General features: G+C 35.6%; 1 long non-coding RNA gene across 2 annotated transcripts; it reads right to left on the bottom strand.

Moving 5' to 3' along the window:
- Nucleotides 1-18,090: 18,090 nt before the first annotated feature.
- On the bottom strand, nucleotides 18,091-20,885 carry LOC118488889. Of its 2 annotated transcripts, XR_004885355.1 has the most exons (4): nucleotides 20,737-20,862; nucleotides 20,566-20,651; nucleotides 18,555-18,606; nucleotides 18,091-18,101 (listed from the first exon to the last, which is right to left on the bottom strand). It is a non-coding gene; the product is annotated as an uncharacterized LOC118488889 (long non-coding RNA). The 2 variants fall into 2 exon arrangements; XR_004885354.1 differs by lacking the exon at nucleotides 20,566-20,651 and having other exon boundaries at nucleotides 20,737-20,885.
- Nucleotides 20,886-22,559: the final 1,674 nt, after the last annotated feature.

The raw sequence follows: 22,559 nt of genomic DNA, 5'->3' as shown, positions 1-22,559 counted from the left end.
GTCAAAGTTTCGGTCAAAATGCGTTTTAGCATGCATTTTGCAACGGAACTACTTTAGGGTATCAAAACGCTTTGTTTTGATACCAAATCAGTAGGTTAGACATGTTTTGACATGTTTAACTCGACACTATTAGTTTAGTGCTTGTTTAGGGTCGCAAGGTAAGCGGTCTAAACAACCGCTTAGCCTTTCGAACCCGACCCATTTGGTCGATCTTTAAGATCCGACCAAGCTTAGTTAGTGATCATAGTTGCATAGGGAATAACCACTGAGGTTATACCTTATGATCACATAGGATTGGTTAGTCGTATGCTAGTTAGCTTGTATGCCCATAGGAAATGACCAAAATGCCCTTTTGAAGCTAAAATCCATATTTTGATTATGTGAACATATTTTTGACATATAATCTGAATTAGTAACATGTTTAGGGATAATTGGGCATGTAAGACTTGACATAGCACATAGTTAACCATCCGAACCTAGTTTTACGCAAACGACGCATTATAGTGGCTTATACTACCGTAATGGGTCGAAACGGGTCAAAAGCACTTAGGTAGACTTCCAAATCAGAATGTTAGCTCTATTAAATCATGCCATATGAGTTGCAATACTCATTTGATTTATAGAACTTCATTCTATCCTACCTCCCGACTTAGGATCCGATTGTTTAACATAGTGATCCATTCTAGGTGCCACTTGATTCCTTGATTTCCCGAGCTTTGTTAGGACACTTAATCAAGGATACTCGCAATCTCAAGTGAGTACATAGTCCCCTCTTTTACTGTTTTCAATTGTTTTGGGGTGAAACATATATGCCTATCTGTTATTTTCCTGATTTTAAACTATATGATTACACATGCTTAATACATATTCTTTTGACAAATTAAACAATTACCCATGGTTTAAACACTGATTTTCCAAACTTATAAAACTATTTGTTGGATTGTACCCATTTTTATACATTCACCCAGCCGATTGGTAGTATGATATAGCGCTATAGGACTAGACACCCTATTCCTGTTGTATGGAATGTCAGAAACCAAATTTAAACCAAATAGAAATTGCCTTCGTGGTATTTCTATAGTCTCCAAAGTGTAGTTTGATACACTAAGGCTTGAATGAATACCAAATCACACTCTCTTTGTATATGTTGATATACTACAAAAGTACAGTTTGATGTGCTCTGAAATGTGATCTACCAAAGTATATTTTGATATACTAAGTACAAAATCCAACATATGTTTTAACATACTACTTTGTTATTTACCAAAGCATAGTTTGATATGCTACTGTTTACCAAAGTATAGTTTGATATACTACCAACTTTGTTATTTTAAACTAAAGTATATTTTGATATACTATCTAAAGCATAGTTGATATGCTACTTTTAACCAAAGCATAGTTGATATGCTATTTACAAACCAAAGTATAATTTGATATACTACCAATACTTTTATTCTTAAACCAAAGTATACTTGAGATATACTACTGAAACTATTATTTTAATTACTAAAGTATATTTTGATATACTATCCATTTAACTATTTCAAAACTAAAGTATACTATGATATACTATTTGTACAAACTTTTCAAAACCAAAGTATATTTTTGTCTATACTATAAACCCGTTTTCCCAAACGACACATTTTCAGAAACAAAACTTTTACATTAGATTCATGGCTATTTTGAAAAACATAAAACCTTTTCTCATATTATCTAAAGCCATGAATCTAATACACAAAATCCTATGTTACTCACAGGCATTTTTATGCTGACGTACCATATTTTCATATATGTTTCAGGTACTGCTATGTGATGATTGTTGATGCACGCTACATATAGGATGGACTTGTGCCTTAGCGACTTAAAACTGAGAAACAATTATTTGTTTTATTATAAATTGTACCAAAACATTGAATTCAATAATTCAATAAAACAAAACTATTTAATCCATGGTTGTGAAACAATGATTCTGTTACAACACTCCCCGACGTTTCCGCCACGTTTTGTTGTTTTACGTGGTCGGGGTGTGACACTTTGTAATACATTTTTACATCTTGTTGACCACTTGGACTGTTCATCCTCGTGATCTTTTGCTGTTCCAGATCCTGACTTTCAATCTTTTCAATAAACTGTGAAATCGTTAACCCATCATACACCCCAGTGTTTTTCAAAATCATCAAGTTAGTTCCCCACTCTTTCTGTGGTAACGCATCAGCTAACTTGTCTACCCACTCTTCACGATCTTTTGTTATACTCAGCATTGACATGGATCTAACCAAGTGGCAAGATCATTCAATCAGCTTTTTCGTATCCTCTCCCGGTAAACTACTGAATAGATCAAACTCTTTCTTGAGCAATGCCTTCTTGCTCTTAATCATGTTCTCACTACCTTCAAACTTGACACGTAGAGCATCCCAGATTGACTTTAAAGTTTTATCATGTTGTAGCAACACAAAAATGTCTTCTTTGATGGCTTGTTGAAGCAAACTTATCATTATCTTTTCAGCACGATACATATCTCGTTCTTGATCACTAAACTCAGAAATTGTTTTCACAACTTGCAAATCAGTACGTGGCAAAGCATACTTCTTCAGAATACACTCCCATGATCTCAAATGGTTTGCCTGAACCCAGTTTTCGAATATGTCATTCCATCAGTAATATTCTTCGATACTCATCAATTTCGGGGGCTTTTGTAACGTTCCGGTCTCGTTTTCCAAGTTCATATTCTGAGCAATGGATGCCGGAGTAGTCGGGGATGAAGCGAACGCATTGTAGAACTCTTCACTCATGATTATGTATCACTTTTTTTCAAAAACAGTAACTTTCGAGCGGAATAGCAAATAAACTTTTCAAGCGAAATAACCAACAACACTTCTAGAGCGAAATCACCAATTTATACACTTGGAGCGAAATCACAATGTACACTGGAGCGAAATCAGAAGTTTTGGTTGTCTGGAGTGGAATTAGCAATCAGTTTGGAGCGGAATCTCAAATTTGGCAGTCTGGAGCGAAATCAGAAAACTCTGGAGCGAAATCTAAACTTTGAAGCGGAATCAACACCAGATTTGAAGCGAAATTACATGAATGGTATCCTGGACGGAATCAAACACTTATTTCGAGCGAAATCAGAAATAGTCCATTCGAGCGAAATCAGTTCGGAGGTCAATTTTGTCCATTTTTAATGTGAATTTTAGTCTCAAACTTTCAGGGATTTGTTAATGTTCACTTTTACACAGTCTGTGAAAAATTGATCTGGTTTTGACCGTTAAAACTCGTTATGATGAAGAAATAAGGTGTAGAAGTAAGAAATCTTGATGAAATCCAGCTAATCTCTGCAGAACTCCTCCTCCTGAGCTCTGATACCAATTGTAGGATCGTGCGATTGACCCGAATGAGTCCTTCAGAGGAGTTTTACTTTGTTTCAGGTGCGGAAAACAAGAAACAAAGGTAGAAACAACTTAATCTTCACTTTAACCACTGATTAGATTGAAAAATCTCAAATACAATCAGTCTTCACACCGACAGCACTTCGGTATGGAAAACAAGAACTGTTCTTACTGATTTCACTCAGAACACCTATTTATAGGGTTCTTGATTTCGCTCGGAATGACACAACACAGTTGGAGCGAAATTAAAACATTGTGATTCCGCTCGAAAGTGTCCACATGACATTTGGAGCGGAATCAGCTGTAGGAGCGAAATCAGCTACAAAATCACATAAACTTTCCTATTTTCTCGATCTATGTGCCTTGATCTATCTTATCTAATCTAAGACTCGATACAAGACGAAGTCGACAGATGTATTGTTCCGGGAACGGCATATCAAACGCAATACGGCCAATGCGACCTAGTACACCATAACCATTGGGTTAATCAACACACCAACAGTTTTATGGACCACATGAATCGACCATGTTTATCGATGACGTTTTAGATTATTCCCAGGAGAAAGGAATATCATGGACGACATTTGAATCTTATTTTAGAGCTCCTGAGGGAAGAGCCACTCCGCGCGAACTCTTGTTAAATGTGACTTCTGGATTCGAGAAGTGCATTTTTGGTCATGTAATCAATGAAGTGGGAATACACGTAGATCTCGCTAGGATCCATTCTGTTAGAAACTCATCGACACTAGAGATCCCTTCAAGGATGCAGCAAATTCTTGGCCTCACTAGACACTATCACGGATTCGTCACAGGATTTTCGAAGATCACGCAACATAAATCTCTTTAGCACAGCAGGGTGCTCTGTTCGTGGAAGGCAAAACAGGAAGACGTCTTTTCATCTTTCGAATCCTAACTCTACAACGCGCTGCACATCGTCTTTACCTAAGGGTACATATGATCTAGTGGTATACCACGATGCTTCAAATCAGAGTCCTAGTTACACACAGATGCAACACGAGAGAGTGATGACTTACATAATGGAGTTACAAAGAGGAACTGCACGACACATAACCTACGGTGGAAACCGTAGTCTTTGGATTTAAGTTGGAGGCATTACTTGGACGGTACCGGATGCACTACCTAGACCGATCACAAGGGCCTCCTGGTGTACCTTGGTTTCGAAAGAGCTAAAACAGATGATGGCATCGCTGGATGGAACTTTTGGATGATTACGACTGTGAAACCTGAATGTGCACGAGCTTTGCAACTCACTATCGACTCTAGCCCACCCGATCAGATTCGCCATGTTCTAACCGAAGCACTAATGGAAGAGGAATTTCATGTAGGGTTCATGCGGGGCATGGAAGAGCAACTTCTGGCAAGTCGGACGATATTCGCTACCTCGTGGAACGAATGTGGATCTCATTATACAGTAACGGTAGGGGATTTGTGTTGAGCAAAGCACCCCGGCCTCGATATTCTAGTCGTCTGGGTTTTGATGAGAGTCATTAGGAGTTATGAACCTGGTACTGGTGATCGAGCATGAAGGCCCACCTAGCTAGGTATGTGAATGATGGTTGACTCGTGAGAAAGTCAAGGTGAAGTATCAGCAACCAGAAACACCCATAGGGAAATGGGGACAGACTGCCTTGGATTCTGTCACTAGTTACTTACAACTCGAAACGGAAACAATATCACCTAGGTGATCATTGATGGACTCCCGTTACCAGCACACTTTCTTGCAATCAAGAGAACTGTTTGGTATTGCATGGATGATAATATCGATCTCCTTGTTGGACTAAGGTGGGTGACAATCTAATCATAAGTCCAGAACTCGTACTCGAAACTCTTGGGAAGATTGCTTAGATCGGGAATTGTTTGGCGGCAACGCGCGACCGACAGGAAAGCTGATAAGTTTAGGAAACACTGGGAGTTCGCTACAGGCGAGTGGGTCTTGCTGAAGTTTTCACCCTGGGAGGGTGTGGTGCACTTTGGAAAGCGCGGTAAACTTAACCTGCATTACGTTAGGCCATTTAAAATCCTAGAGCGGATCGGTAAAGTGGCTTATAAGCTCGAGTTACCTACTGAGTTAGGGAATGTTCGCGATGTCTTTCAATTTTCGCAATTGAGGGAGTGTTTGTCTGATGAAACATTGATTGTGTCGTTCCAAGAGCTGAAGATTAACGACAAGTTGCAGTTTGTCGAAGAACCTATCGAAATCATGGATCGGGAAGTCAAGGTTTGTAAGCATAGTCGAATCCTAATCGTGCGAGTTCGTTGGAACTCAAGATGTGGACCGGAGTTGACGTGGGAGCGTGAGGATTAGATGAAACTCAGGCATCCTCAACTGTTCAAAACAACTGAAACAAATCCAATGGAAACTAGTGAATTTCGGGACGAAATTCCTTTCAAGTTGGGGGTGACGTGGCACCTAAGCAAAATCCGCAACAATCTTGATTTATCACTTCACTCCTCTGTGCTTACTTATCAAATTTCGGGACGAAATTTCTTTCAAGTTGGGGATGATGTGACAACTCGAACTCCTAAGGTTAGTTTTGTAATTTTGATCTTCATTATTCATCGTCCATATTGATAATCGTGTTAAACTTGTTTTACGTAAACCGTGCTAGAACCGGCTCACCTTAGAGTTGTTATACTCCGGCCTAGTTCCAAAAAAAAAGCCCAAACAAGTGATGTAAACATAAGTGGGGTCGGCAGCCCACTTAATTCTATTTGATATCTATGTAAGTGTTTACCATGGCAGCCCACTTAATCAAATTCAATATATGTATTTGTTCATTATATATTTGTCACTTGGGCTTGAGCCCATGATCGGCTAAATGAGCAACCGCCCCCAAACTAATACCCTTTATGTATACGTATCACATCCTTATTATCATAAAACTCTAAACAAAACTCTATATCTCTAAAGATTCCATACGTGCGACCGTAGCAGACCCCCCCATTCGAATACATCAGCTTGTTGATCAAATCTTGTGGGTTAGTATGTTTACTTGATGCTTGTGATTATGTGTATTGTATGTTGGATCTTAAACGCGTGAAAGATTATGATATGTTCTTGCATGTTAAATATGTTTAGGGTTTATGATATTGATTAGGTATGTTGTAATGGAGTAGAATATATATGTGTAGATCTATGCTGTTATTTATGATTGATGAACATAGTTTTGAAGATATAAATAATAGGGTTCGAAATTGTGAGTAAATAAGATATGACCGGCGATATTATGTCAACTCTTGTACTATTTAGCATGTAATTAAAATTGATAATTATCTTGGATATGTGTTTGTTGTGATCGTTAAATGTGGTTACAAATGTATATGGTGATTGTATGAGGTTTAAGGTTCTTTTATAAATGTTTCCATAAGTATGACAAGGGATAATGAATCAGTAGATAATGATTAGGGTGATACGAAGTCATGATGAATGATTCGATCTAGTGTGATTCAAGAATTAGTAATAATTGACCCTATTTGATTTGTAATGATAATAACCTAAACTGTTACTTTGGTTCCTAAAAAGAAATCACATGGATTGATCTTGATCTAAGTTAAAGTAAGTATTAATGATAGTTGTCAGTTGTGGAAATTGTGAGTAAATAAGATATGACAGGCGATATTATGTCAACTCTTGTAATATTTGGCATGTAATTAAAATTGATAATTACCTTGGATATGTGTTTGTTGTGATCGTTAAATGTGGTTACAAATGTATATGGTGATTGTACGAGGTTTAAGGTTCTTTTATAAATGTTTCCATAAGTATGACAAGGGATAATGAATCAGTAGGTAATGATTAGGGTGATACGAAGTCATGATGAATGATTCGATCTAGTGTGATTCAAGAACTAGTAATAATTGGCCCTATTTGATTTGTAATGATAATAACCTAAACTGTTACTTTGGTTCCTAAAAAGAAATCACATGGATTGATCTCGATCTAAGTTAAAGTAAGTATTAATGATAGTTGTCAGTTGTGGAAATTGTGGGGAAGTAACTGAGCAAATCATGTGGATTGATGGGCCATGAATCAAGGTGGAATAATTGTGATTACGGGAAACAGGGATGTAATGGGTTTGGGATTTGTTGCACAAAAATGCCCTAAGGTTGGCATGCGCATCGGGCCGAACAAGTTGACATAATGTACACTCGGGATGGGTCGTTTCTTACTGGGCAACGTATGTCTTTGGGCTGCATCAATGATGTTGGGCCGCAAACCCTACTGGTCGCACAGGCGGGATCCAGCCACTAGCATTAATGGGCTGGGATATGCTAGTGGGCCATACGCCGAAACGGACCGACACACACACACACACACTCACTTTTGGGTCACACCTTATGTTGGGCCGTATGTTTAATATGGGTCGAGACAACTTAGAGACCGCACGGACCAGGATTTATCACACTCTTTTGAACAACGAATTAACTGCTCAGTGTCTTGTGAGACATGAACTTGTGATGAGACATGTTATGACTCGAATACATGTTAAATGACATTATGGGTTGTTGTACTATACGATGTCTTGAATGACTTGCATAATGATGAATGTTTACTTGCACGCTACTTGAGTAATGTGTACGAATGAGACGTGATTTATGTGCATACAAAACTTATTGGCTTTGATAAACACGGTAGGGATTGGTTGACTAATTTGGAACAAAATATATCATACCGAGCAATCTCAGGTGAGTTCACTGCTCTTTTTCCAAGCATGCATCCCGGGGAGGGATAACGGGTAACGTTCCGGGGAGGAATGCTAGTTTATTGGGATGTTTGTTATTATTACTCAGTTTCTATCATACAAGACCCCTTACATCTACCGACAGTTGCCGGGGAGGCAACGAGGTTATTAGTTGATAGCGCTATTAGGTTTGGCACCCTCATACCGTACCGGGGAGGATGGGCGTGAACTAATTTCCTTAAAGCATGACCAATGTTTTGATAGAGACATTGGGGTTGGGCAAACACATCTTGTAGCCATTTCGGTAATCGAGTTAATAACAACATCAAATCAAATTGTTAAACTGTTTTATACATGTAACTGGTAACTCAACTCGTTAACAAAACTTTGAACTCACTAGCGTCGTCTGACGCACTTGTTTGCATGCTTGTAGGTCGTTAGATGTTTTGCATTGGAACTTGCTGTCTGGAGTAGCTGGAGCGGTCATGGGTCGACTGGATGGATTTATGTTAATGATTTCTTGATACAATACTTTGGTGTTGAAATTGTTTAATTTTGCTTCCGTTAAATACTTTGGTTTTCACTTAAACTTGTTGATGGTATTTTATTAATAATTAAGGATTTTATTTTGAAACTTGTACGCGTTCAATGTAATTAGTGGCTCGTTATTGGTATGTCGCACGCCTAACAGGGACATTCCCTAGGTGGTATTTTGGGGGTGTGACAATTTATATCTATATATCTATACGTCCTAATAAAGAACATACCTAGGGTGCCACATGACACTTTTCTAGCCTCCATTTCACACATGGCATTTTTTAGGCTACACTTTGACATATGGCACTATTGTTGGTGTTTTCCCATTCAAATGAAAAGTTATACAAATCTCGGGTATCGCGGACCCGTTTTACATATACAGGTCAAAATACGATGTCGGTATAAAAGCCATATAACTCGGACTATCTTCACTTTTCATATCGCATCTAGGGTTTCACATTATTCTCTCTCGCTTTCTTCTCAGCCGATCATCAAGAATCTTCAAATTAATCTTCAAATCAATCTTCAAATCAAGGTTAGATCACAGATACTTTCAATTAATCATGTTGATCTCTGAGTAAAAAAACATTCAATGTTGATTTTGATTGTTCATCTATTTGCATTTGTTCATATTTAGGGTTCTTCATCTTCAATCGATTTTCTTTTCTGATTCTAATAATCAAAAGTCATCATCACAAAGGTACGAATCCCTTCTTTATGTATTATGAAGATTTATTGTTGATATTATATGACTGTTTTTCGGATTCTGTGAATTTCAAAAGATCAAAACATATCCTATAATTTATAACCTATAGAATTCTATCGGACCTTCAAAATCTCCCATCTAGAGGCCTTCAAAATCTCCCCTCTAGAAAAAGAAAAATCATCACTAATCAACTTAATTAATTAATTGTGACAACCGGTAATTAGCAGTTTTTAATTACGCGTAACAAGTGTTTAAGGCGAATTTAATTTAATTAGTCTCTTGGTATGCCTAGAACGCTTATCGGACGTTACAGTGCGCGTATGAGGATTTTCGGGAAACCTGCTGAGCGTTAAACGAATACGAACTGACACCGTACAAAATACTGACAACGGCGACAAATACAAATTTTGCACATATATTTTATATATAAGGATTTTATTTTGAGAAATTTTCATGCTTTTGAACGACACAAAACGCAAACGTGAACGAAAAACACGGAAACAGTAACGCACCGACAGTCAACGACGAAACAAAGCACCAGACTCGAATTTCATCTCGATATTAATATATTACGATATATTTAGCTTCGTTTTTGAATTTTAATGATCGTAGTTGAAAACGGATTGAAAAATGGATTTAAAAATGACATACGGAACATTTCACGCGTTTTAATGTAACCGACAAAATACGTGTCAAACCTGAATTTCCGACGTATTTTTTTAGCATTCTGGACTAACGTTATATTTTACGACATATTATGGCAATCGGGTTCGAAAACGTGCTTCGGGAATGTGATTGTGTCGCTTAAAAAACGCTAACGGGCCTGGGCCCAACCCACTAAACCATTATAACCTACATATAAACCATGATTTTTAACAAGTTAAGTTGAACTTTTAAGAGTGTTCGCCGGTTCTCCCTTTTTAGTGTCCCCCAATAAACTTCACACACTGTGTGTGTATAGGGGTGGGATTTAGGGAAAACGCCTAAAAGTGTGAAAACGGTGAAAACGATTTTGGTGTTGACATGTGGCTTTGGTGCTAACGTACAGTAAGAATAATATTGTCAAAAAGTTGATGCAGATGCCACTCAAATTCAAAAAACCATCCACATACATGTCACATGCATATTCCACCGTCCTTTTTAACTCCCGTAACTTTTTTATACGTGATTATTTAAAAAAAATACACCATAAAATCGAGTGTTTTATTATCTTTCCAACGAGTATACTATTGCTATACTTTTAAAATAAAAAATGACATGAACTGGGTGTTCAAATAAAAACGCCATAGAACACCCAGTTCAGAAAAACGTCATGAAAATACCCACTTGAAAATGCCATAAAACACATAGTTCAGAAAAAAACCCAGTTGAAAACGCCATAAAAACACTCAGTACGGAAAACGTCATAAAAAAAACTAGTTGAAAACGTCATAAAAACACCCACTTCAGAAAAAACGTCATAAAAACCCAGTTGAAAACTCCATAAAGAAACAAAGTTCAAAACGCCATAAAAAACCAGTTCATATTTTCGAAAAATATATCAATAGTATACTCGATGGAAAGATAAAAAAAACGTTGAGTCTTATGGTGTAATTTTTTTAGAAAAATAATCACGTATAAAAAAAATTATTGTCGTTTAAATATGATGGGGAGAAAATGGCATGTGGTTAGCATGTGCACCCTTGTTTGGATTTTCCAATCTTACCACTCCTGCTGTTCTAAGGTTCTCATTATTTACAAAAATGTCACCGCATCATCTTAGCCACAAATCATAAAGATCTTATGGCTAAAAATCTTTCTCACCATTTTCACACTTTTAGGCGTTTTCTCCTAATCCTGTTTCTATATATATATATATATATATATATATAGGGAAGGAGTTGGCTACAAAGTCATATTTTTCTACAAAGTGTAGGAAGTGATATGGTTATGACATGTGTCATGTAGAGAATTTTAACAAAAGGGTATAATAGTAATTCTTAAATAAGTTATTTTTGGAAAAGATAAATCTAAAACAATAAAATGAGACTTTTAAGGAAACCATATATCTTATTCATGGATTTGTATCAGTTACGATTTACGTAGAATTCAAAACGCATCATTCTCTTATCCTTGAGATGATTTTTTTTTTCTATTACAAATAAAAAATGTCGATGTCTAATGTAATGATTGATTGTGGTAATGGAAAAATGCATCCGGTTTTAGTTGTTCGGCGTCCAAGTAGTTGATTAAGCTATCATTTTGCATGTACATGTATTTTTGACGCTGTGTTTTATGGTTTCTTCACATGTAACACATAAGTTTATCGATCTTGAACAATTTCTTGACGTTGTGTTTTATGAGTTATAGGTTTACTCAAAATATGTTATAGTAGTTTATGTTTCATGAAGGACATGTCTTTGTATTTACTGACCATGTGTTTTTATCAATATGTATTTATTCACTGTTTCTTCATAATGTGTTTTATCATTGTGTTTTTCTTCACAGTTTCGTCACAAATGTGTTTTATCTATGTGTTTTTCTTCACAGTGTGTTTTTCTTCCGGTGTATTTTATCAATTTCTGGTTTTCTAGTTCCATAAAATTTTAATTCACAGTTTCTTCACAGTGTGTTTTATCACTAATATAAAACACAATACTTTTTAAAAAAGTTTGAACTCTGATTCTCGTCGATAAAAAAGCAAATCACACTCCAATTTAGTATATTTTAGTTTTTAAACACAATTAAATCTTTTATTTTCAACTCCATCCATGATTTTAGGGGATTTTGTTTAATGAGGAGAGAGAATGTGTGGAGAGTTATCAAAGAAAGAATTAATGATGGTTGTTTCTTTATTTAAAACATGCTTAATTACCAAAATGCCATTCATCAATTAAATCAATCATTAATTAAAATACATATATTACAAAAATGCCACTCATCTAATCTCAACCATTAAAACCACTCATCTAATGGCACAGAACACTTCCTACACTTTGTAGGAAAAACATACTTTGTAGAGGAACCCCACCCTATATATATATAAAGTGAGAGTTGGCTAGAAAGCCTAAGTTTCCTAGAAAGTCTAGGAAGCAATAGGAAGGTGACATGTGACATGGAGGGTTTTTAATAAAAAGAGCATTTGTGTAAATTGAATATTATTTTAATTATGGATTATATTATTAAGATAACTAACTTACCAGGTAATTATGGAAACTAAATATCCATTTAATTCAAATTGACAGTTTTAATATAAATCATACAATCCATACAACATATTCACAGGGAATTCATAAATCTGGTCTTTCACAACATCTTTACCAACAATGATTTTTGCTGGAGGATTTCTTGATTTCTTGACATTATGTTTTACCAGTAAACAGGCTAATACCATTAAGTATTAAACTTGATTTTTTGTTTGATTTGCTGGAGGAATTCTTGACATTGTGTTTTACCAGCAAACAGGCTAATACCATTAAGTATTAAACTTGATTTTTTTTTGATTTTGCTGGAGGATTTCTTGACATTGTGTCTTACCAGAAACAGACTATTACTATTGAGTATTAACTTAGTTTTTTGTTTGATTTGCTGGAGGATTTCTTGGCATTGTGTTTTACCAGCAAACAGACTAATACCATTATGTTTTAATAGTTTTAATTTAAATCATACAATCCATTTAATGATTTTTGCTGGAGGATTTCTTGATTTCTTGACATTGTGTTTTACCAGAAAACAAACTATTACCATTGAGTATTAACTTGATTTTTGGTTTGACTTGCTAGAGGATTTCTTGACATTGTGTTTTATCAGCAAACGGACTAATACCATTGTGTTTTAATAGTTTATGATTGGATTAATTAGAGGATTTTTTTCGTTGTGTTTTATCAGTTACTGGTTTCATCATAATGTGTTTTATTAGTTAATGGTTTCAGTTACTGTTTCATCTCAATGTGTTTTATCAGTTACTGGTTGATATGATTTTGGCATTTTTGATGTTGTGTTTTAGCAGTCAGTCACTAGTTCGTCACATTGTGTTTTATCGCTAAAACACACTACTATGAACACATCTAGATCTGATTTATCGTTATTTTTTGTATGATTTGGTGTTTTCAAATGTGAGGGATTAGAGAGAGAGAAAAAAAAATTGCGGCATTTTTGGAGGTGGTTTTATGATTGGTAGTTATTTCCTTATTTAAAACAACTTAAATGACACATTTACCCCCAATCAATTAAATTAACCTATTTTAAAGACTCGTATATTACAAAAATGCCATCAAAATAATCTCAACCATTAAACACACTCATCTGATGGCACATATTGCTTCCTACACTTTCAAGGAAAACACACTTTCCGCATGATCCCTACTATATATATATATATATATAGAAAAAGTGTATCGTACAATATGTTTAACGTACTAAGCATACGCAATGGCAAAATCGCACCTTATGTTACAAAAAAAAAATTAAAATCGCACGTTGTAACATCTGACAAAATGGGCTTCCAAAACCCGACCCGTTTTGAATTTTATTGGGTTTTATTTTTGAATCCAAATATCCATTTCAATCGAAATTGTAGTAGACACACTCATATGCATAGGTATATATGAATATAATGACATTCTTATATATATATATGTCGATATAAAATAATTGAATATCAAAATAACCATCTATCTATATCTATACTTTCTATAAAAGAAGAAACTTCAATGAAGTAAGAAAAGTTGATGTGTCAGCTGGAGAGGCTGTCCAACAAGGCTTTTCTTATGTCATATTTAAATCATAAACCTTAATATTAAAAGACTTTAAAAATCAAAGGTGGCCCACATTCACCTTTTCAAAGGTCTGCCCACATACAAATGGGCAAACCTCTGCCCTCATTCATAATTTAAAGCACAGATGTTCATTCAAAATTCAAAAAACGCCTGCTCACATTCAAAATTCAAAATTTTGGCTCCAGATTCAAAATTCAAACCTACGTATAAGACGTTCTTTTTTATTCCTCTGAGCTTATCAACTCTCAACTCTCTCTCTCTCTCTCTCTCTCTCTCTAAAACTCAGAGCTTCAATTTTCTCTCATCTCATATCACCACTAAAAATGTCTCATCTTCAAGGTTTAGGGTTTTGAACAACAGGAGTCTGATCGATCTCATATCACCACTAAAAATGTCTCAATCTGGAAAACTAATGCCCAATCTCGACCAAAACAGCACAATAAACATCATAAAGCCTAATATAAAATATCATTTAAAATTTTGTCTAAACATCTGCCCTCAACATTTTATAATCAAACATCTGTCCAAATTCAAAATTTTGGCTCCACATTCAAAATTCAAAATTCAAACCATATATTCTAATCCTATAAATAATATATAATTATCTTGCTCCACATTCAAATCTCTCTCGCTCATATCTGCGAGCGTATCTCTCACTCTCAAATGCATCTTTCTCGTGATTCAGCCGCTAATCTCCGATTACACTTCTTTGCATTGGCGAAGCTTTGAAGGGGCCGGGAGGGGCGCCCGACCCCCCCGAACTTTTCACTCAGTAGTGTTATATATGTAGTTTTCATATAGAAATTTTTAGGTATATACGTTTTCGACCCCCCGATTCTATAGAAATTTTAGGTATATACGTTTTCCGACCCCCCAGTCGAAAACGCCAAGCTTCGCCACTGCTTCTTTGTTCGAATGTTTGATGATTCTGTTTACATGTTATCGTTCCAGTATCATTGTTCCAACATCGTCGTTTCAATGAAGCTTCCCATCACACATCAACCTTTCAATATCGATGTTGCAGTATCATTGTTGCAACATCGTGAAAAGTTGCATGTGCTACCTTCTTTGATGGGAGAGTTGCATTACTCGATTTTCGTTAAATCGAAAGTCAGTTTTTCTGTAGGACCGGTTTTAGACTCCGAAACGATTGCGAACCAACCGTGTGACGTGCAGAATCCGTACACGAACGTGACCGAACACAATACCGTACTATAAACATGATTCTATTGATCGTACGACAATTACAAAGCACCGTGAATCACCTTGGAGCACTTTCTTTATCTAGACTTTCTCTCTCTAGCCTCTAGCTCTCCAAGTCTCCAAATGGCAAAAAGTTTCAAGTCTAAGGCATAAGCCTCCTATTTATAGGCCTTGGAATTAATGATACTTCTCGTTAATTACCAAAATGTCACCTTGCTAATTCTATCTAATTATAACAATAACAACACTAGAATTAATCTATTTCAACTACGAATTGGATTGACGGAGGCGATAGACATTAATGCACAAACAGATTTTTTTACTATAAACGTGATTCCATTGATCGTACGACAATTACAAAGCACTGTGAGTCACCTTGGAGCACTTTCTCTCTCTAGACTTTCTCTCTCTAGCCTCTAGCTCTCCAAGTCTCCAAATGTGCAAAAGTCTTAAATCTAACACATTAGATTCCTATTTATAGGCCAAGGGGCTTAATGAGAGATCTCATTAATTACATAAATGCCACCTTGCCTTTTCCTACATATTACAATATAAAGACTTGAATTAAACTGTTTCTGCTACGACTCGTATTGACGAAGGCGATAGACATTACTGCACCAACATTTTCTTGCGTCAGTAAGATTTTCTCCTTTTATAGAAAGTAGAGATTCGTGCAATATTGTGAAAAGTCAGGTGTGCTACAATAGTTAAGAGGAGACCTTTGCATTTTAGGTTTGTTTCTTATTTTGATTAACTGTTGATGATGTTGAGAGTTTTTATTGACACTGACATTTTAGAATATGTTAAGATGCATGTTGATATTATTAAAATGAACTACTATATAGAAAAATAGAAATTTAATGAAATATTTATAAAGTATTACACGCTAGAGTTAACACTTGCTAGGATTTCGTAGACTCTGGCCTTTCTCCATGTGATTTCTTGCTCTCTTTTGAATTTCAGGTCAGTTAGCATGTTGCAGATTTTCTGATCCTGTTTTAGAAGTTGTGTCAGAAACTCTTCTGCATTCTTCTGGAAATCTAATGGAGGAGAGTGGAGGACTTCATCGAGCAATGCTATGTTATTCCAGGTTTTGTTGTAATTAGTGTTATTGATTATGTCTACTTTCCTGTTTAGTTCTTCGTCTGGTCTTTGTTCTTTGAGTGGCCACATCGAGAATTGTGTTTTAACATCGCTGGTGTCTGACCAGTGGTAGAAGCTGAAGTTTGCCAGTAGATTTTTGTTGGTTTTTCTGACTTGGAACAATTTTTGACAGAAAGTGATTTGTAGGACAATTTGTTAATGTTTTGAATCAAAAGTAATCATCAGTCTTTTATAGAGTTTAAAAACGCGTCTACATGGTAAATGAAGAGGTTAATTGTAATTGTGATAATCTGCTTTTGTTCTTTGAACTTCGAAATTTTGTCCCTTGGGTTTTTTGGTATTTAATTTTACAGTTTTCCCATAAAAGTTGCGGTTTGAAAAGGTTTTTGCATTAAAAGACTGTTGTTTTGATTTATACATTAATATGTTTATATTAAATCTACACGTTTTCACTGTTAGATATTTCAGTATATAAACTCATAGTCACTTCACCTGTTTTTCGTCACGTTTTCCTATGAAGATATCATACTTTCAGGAAAGTCAAGTAATATAGTTTATTCAAATGGCGTCATTCACTTCTATAAAATCAGATGATTTAAATTTTGTCAGGCAAATCGAGGAACAGCTGTATGAAGATAGGGCTACTCTTCAAGAGCTGAAGAGATGTTTTGATGTATTGCAAGTTGGCCTGTTCACGAGAGAGCAGGTTTCCAGAAATCTTATGCGGATGCCTTCAACTTCCGTTCGTGAGCTTTGTGTTGTCAGTAATATAGAGTGCGGTGATAGAGACGTGGGGTTCATGGCGATGCTGAAGGACATACATCGAGTGGTTCAGCAATCGATGGAGTTGAAGCTAAAGTTTCTTAATTCTTGCTGTTATTGTTAGATTTGAACTTTAATGTTGTTCAGTATGTTATGTAATTATTAGACTTTTAATGTCATGAATAAATGAATAAATTTTAATCTTATGAATCTATTTTGCGTTTTAGTTTTACTTATTTAGTGCTTGAGTTTGATTTAGATTATGTTGATGTTGAATTGTGTCTGAACATCTATTTGGTAAGTCAACAGAAGTTTAATAGTATCAAGGGTTGGTTTGATGGTGAACAGATTATGTTGATGTTGAATTGTGTCTGAACATCTGTTTGGTAAGTCAACAGAGGTTTAATAGTATCAAGGGTTGGTTTGATGGTGAGCAAATTATGTTGATGTTGAATTGTGTCTAAACATCTGTTTGGTAAGTCAACAGAGGTTTAATAGTATCAAGGGTTGGTTTGATGGTGAACAGATGAGTGCAAAGATAAAACAATTGTTCAGAATTTGATCATTAATAGTAGTTTTTTGAAGAATCTGTGTCACACCCTGGCTTTGCGGAAGTGTGGGTTTATTTGGTGTGACTTCTTAATACCATAGCAACAATCATAACAATGCTATATGATAAAAACATGAGATATTCACCCGTTAATAGAGTTTAGAAAAATACCATATTATACTTGTCTTAAAACATCAATCCCAAAATAAGTTACAAACCTTGACTTGATTTAATGAGTTCGCAAAAACTTAGCAAAAGACTTTAAACAATACTAGGTTTAGAGTTATGTAACCCGTCCAGGAAGAGGTTACACCTTCTAAACCCTGGATGACTTCTTTATTCAAACGCAACTTGAAAATATGTGCATACCGTGCCAGATCCATTAGTTCCCTGAAACAACATAAAGTTGAGCGAGTTCATGTGTAAGTGAATATGTATAAACCTTTGAAAAAGTCTGTATATATGAAAATCCCTGGTATGTAGCAATTAAGGAAAAAGAGATCACCATTGGGTTGCAAAGCCAATGATATGTGTGAAGTGATGCAGGAAGACTCAAACCTAGCGGATTTGTGTGTTGGACACTTAGTCACCACCTGGTTCACTCAGTGGACTCAGGAGTGGGGCTCGCTACACCCAAATAGATCTATCACTAATATCCCTCGGTCCTACGACGAGGATTAATGGCCTCTAGTTTCCGCCTACCCACTCACATGATCTAAGTAGTAACCCTCCTTAAGATAACCATACCATGTATAAAAGTATCCGTAATCATTGTAACATGTATTTCACCCCCGAAGTATAAAAACTGAAAACAGTTAAGAGAAAAGGGGGACATGAACTCACTGTATTGCGTCTTCGTACTTGTAACCCAAATCTCCGCGGCAAACACGACTACCTACAATGGTCTAACGTCTATTAGACGAAAGGGTCATGCCTTGTCTTAGTATGTATGTTTTTGAGTTACGATTCCAGTATTATTCGAAGTTATAATAATTGTATTTAGTTTTGGAATAATTGTTTATACAATATTTCTGTATTAGTACTTCTCGAGTATTCGTATTTGTGTTCCCTTCCCAAGGATGGGGGTTTTTAATACATGTATGCTTTATAATTCCGAAAATATATTAAAAGTCCCACTTAGAAAATATACTTAACCTTTTTGTCCAAAATAACTTATTTCCAAAATATATGTATTTTTCCCAAATGTTATATATTTTTACTTCCTTGATTTCCAAAATAATATTCCACCAAAAACATATGTGTAAAGGGACTTTCTGAAAAATTACGTAAGTTACTTTCCAACGTTTCGTAATATAACATTATTTGTGTAACTTAAATAATCATTTTTGTGAGAGCGTTGGTATTATTTTGGAATCGTACTTTCATGGTATTTTCAAGTTATATTATTTTTACCCTAAAAATAATATATCTAGTACACAAAATAACAAACAATCACACAAGTGTCTCAGCATAAAATATATATTCTAAATATATGTTTACCCATTTTTATTTGGCGAAAACCAACCTCCGATACTTTGTATTTCGTAACAAAATTTATGGCGAAGTTTGTATTTGAAACACAAGTTATAAGATATATTGGTAACACTTGTTTAGAAAAATATTTTCTAATTGTTTAATGTTTGATGTTTGAGACACAGGTTTTGAACTTCATCATTCCCACGGCAACTAATTGTCAAAGCTTGAACCAGATCAAGACCTCAGATTCTAGCATATTGAGAGGGGGAGTCTGTGAAAGGGGGAGTCTGGATCAACAGTCAAAGGGGAGTTTGAAGATGGAGCTAGGACAAGAACCTGAACCTGTGAAGATAAAGTTTTTACGATGAAAAGACAGAGTTGGAGAAAAGACCAAGACTGAAGACTCGGAGCCGAAGACTTCGTCAACATCCAAGGGGGAGTCTGTTGGTGCACTGAATGTCTGTTAACTACGTCTATATCGAGTCTTGGGTCTAGATAGGTTGTACGAGTCGAAAAACAGGTTTTGTAAAGTTAGGAGTTAATTTCTCCCCAAATGACATCTGTGTCATTTCGGAAGTTGTAATTTCGCTCCTGTGCATGTTAGTTTGTGATTTCGCCCGAATGGTTCACATGGGGTTTTGCTCATAGTGTTTGGAGTGAAATCAGGTTTACTATAAATACCCTCATGTGTGATCTCATTTGGTATCCGTTGGAGCGAAATCTAAGCTGAGGTGGTGCCGTATTTTTGTCAGAATACATTGTAAAAGCTTGGATTTCAGTAATATAAGAGGAAATTAAGAGGAAAAGCTGTTGTTACTTTGTTTACACTGATTCCGCCTTTGTACACAAAGATGAACTGCCTTAACTGACTATTTAGGGTCATACAACGGTCCAACAATATTGCTACCATTCCGTAACATACCGAACAACATCAGTACCAGTATTTGTATTATTTTTTTATTGAATAAAAAAATATGTCACAATGTTGCATAAAAATAATACAAATACTGCTACTGATGTTGTTCGGTATGTTACGGAATGGTAGCAATATGATGAATCTTTATAAAAAAAAAACAACAAAAAATGTTTTTAATAAAAATTATATCACAATGCATTTATCCTTGTTGAATGTTATATCTTTCTACACTTTCTATAAAATAATATCATTTGCAACAACATGATTTTTCAAATAGCTATATGTTGATTAAGTATACATTATTTTCTTTATTACAGTATGATTATAGCATCAAAATATCAATATTATTTACTTTGGACAACAATTGTTTTTGGTTTTAGGACATATTTCTAAATACATTTTTACTTTTATGAAGCAACAAATTTCATTTTTCACCGATTGACAACAAAAGTTTTTACTAACAAGTCCATTTCCATCACATTGAAAATCACATTTTTGTTGTAGTAGACCCTCAAGGGTTTTGACGTCATTGAGATCCCTTTTCCCACCTTAAAATCCAAAAGCCAAGATGTTGATTTAGATGTTTATTTAAAACATGTGACATGCAAAAATATTACGATAACTAGAGCTTACCGGTGTAACAAATCAGTAGTAACAGGAGAACTACCATCGTATGTGATTTCACATGCTGCATCATTGTGCGGTATAACTTTATGTTTGTATTATTCTATGAATATTTAAGATAAGTAGTGTTTTAATGGACAAAATAAACGTATTTATAGGCACATCAATAGAATGGTGATGGTTTAATTTACCAGTTTAAACATGCATCTTGCATGATGTTTTAATTTACCCGTTGGATCATGCATATAACGTGCATCATGCATGATAGTTTAATTTACCCGTTTAAACATTGCACATCATTTATGTATTTATACCCCCATATATGTTATGCTTTTTTAGAATAAACAAACTTTTTATAAGTTACAAGAAAAATAATGTACAATAAAAATATATTTTTAATCATTGTGAATTATATTAGTTATGTAGTGTTGATGCATTTATTGTCTATCGCCTTCGTCAATCCGAGTCGTAGTGAGAAGCCGGAAGAAATCAAGCGCATAATGTCATATTTAGTTAGAAATGGCAAGGTGGCAAACTTGTAATTAATGAGAACTTTCATTAAGTTGCCTTGACCATATAAATAGGAGGTTATGTCATGATTTTAGTAAGATTTTGGAGAGACTTTTGGTGAAGTAGAAGACTTGGAGAAAGACTTTCTAGAGAGAGAAAGTCTAGAGAGAGAAAGTAGTTGTAATCGTGATTCTTGTACCGTTCAAGTCATATTTCTCAATGGAATCACGTTAGTAGTACGATATTGTGTGTTCGGTCACGTACGTTCACGGATTCCGCACGTGAAACGTTCGTTACGCAATCGAACGGCGTCGAAACCGGTCCTACAATTGGTATCAGAGCAACAGATGAAGTGTTGTCTGCACTAAACCCGGTTTGAATCTTCGGACTCTGAACATTAGTAGCTGCCGGACTGTTCTTGTAGTACAAAGACACATCCTGTGGCATATTCGCTGAATTCATCTTCTTGATTTTTACCAACTCCAACTCATGAGCTTCAATTTTCTCTATAAACACGCTCAAACTATAGTTCACGAAATCTGAACTATTTTTCAACATCATCAAGTACGTTCCCCATTCCTCATAGGGAAGTGCATCACACAACTTGTCTATCCACTCTTCATTCGTCTTTTCGATATTCAACCTTCTCATCTCTACCACCAGGTGACAATACCTCTCGATAAGCTGCTTTGTCGATTCACCTTTAATTCCCGTGAATATATCAAATTCTTTCTTTATCAGTGCTTTCTTACTCTTGATCATCGACGCACTGCCTTTGAATTTCTGTTCCAAAGCTTGCCATATCGACTGTGCACTATCATCGTGCTGTAGCAGAACTAGAATATCCTCTTTTATCGCTTGCTGTAGGATGCTAACCATCTTCTTTTCTGCTTTGAATTCAATCTGCTCTGCCTCTGTAAGACTTGCGATGGTCTTCAACATATTCAACCCGTCTACCGGAGGAACATACTTTCTTTCGATTTTTATCCAGCACTCTAGATGGTTGGCCTGCACCCAGTTTTTGAATCTCCCGGACCATCCTGAATATTCATCCAAACTCATCAACTTAGGAGGTTTCTGCATCGTTCCAAGCTCGTATTCCAGATTCACATTCTGAATGATGCTAGCAGGACTCTGAGTAACTCCACCACTACCCGCAAACATGTTGTAAAAATCTTGGCTTTCCATTTTCAGTCGTAACGAAAAATTTTTTCAAACAGTCTGAATGAGCGAACCACAGTGGCTGAATAAGCGAACCACAATGACTTTTGAGCGAACCACAACTGTAACCAAAAGCGAACCAGAAATCACCCTAAGAGCGA

This window comes from Helianthus annuus, chromosome 2 (assembly GCF_002127325.2).
Source record: "Helianthus annuus cultivar XRQ/B chromosome 2, HanXRQr2.0-SUNRISE, whole genome shotgun sequence".
Lineage (NCBI taxonomy): Eukaryota > Viridiplantae > Streptophyta > Magnoliopsida > Asterales > Asteraceae > Helianthus > Helianthus annuus.
This window is presented reverse-complemented; position numbering and strand designations above follow the sequence as displayed.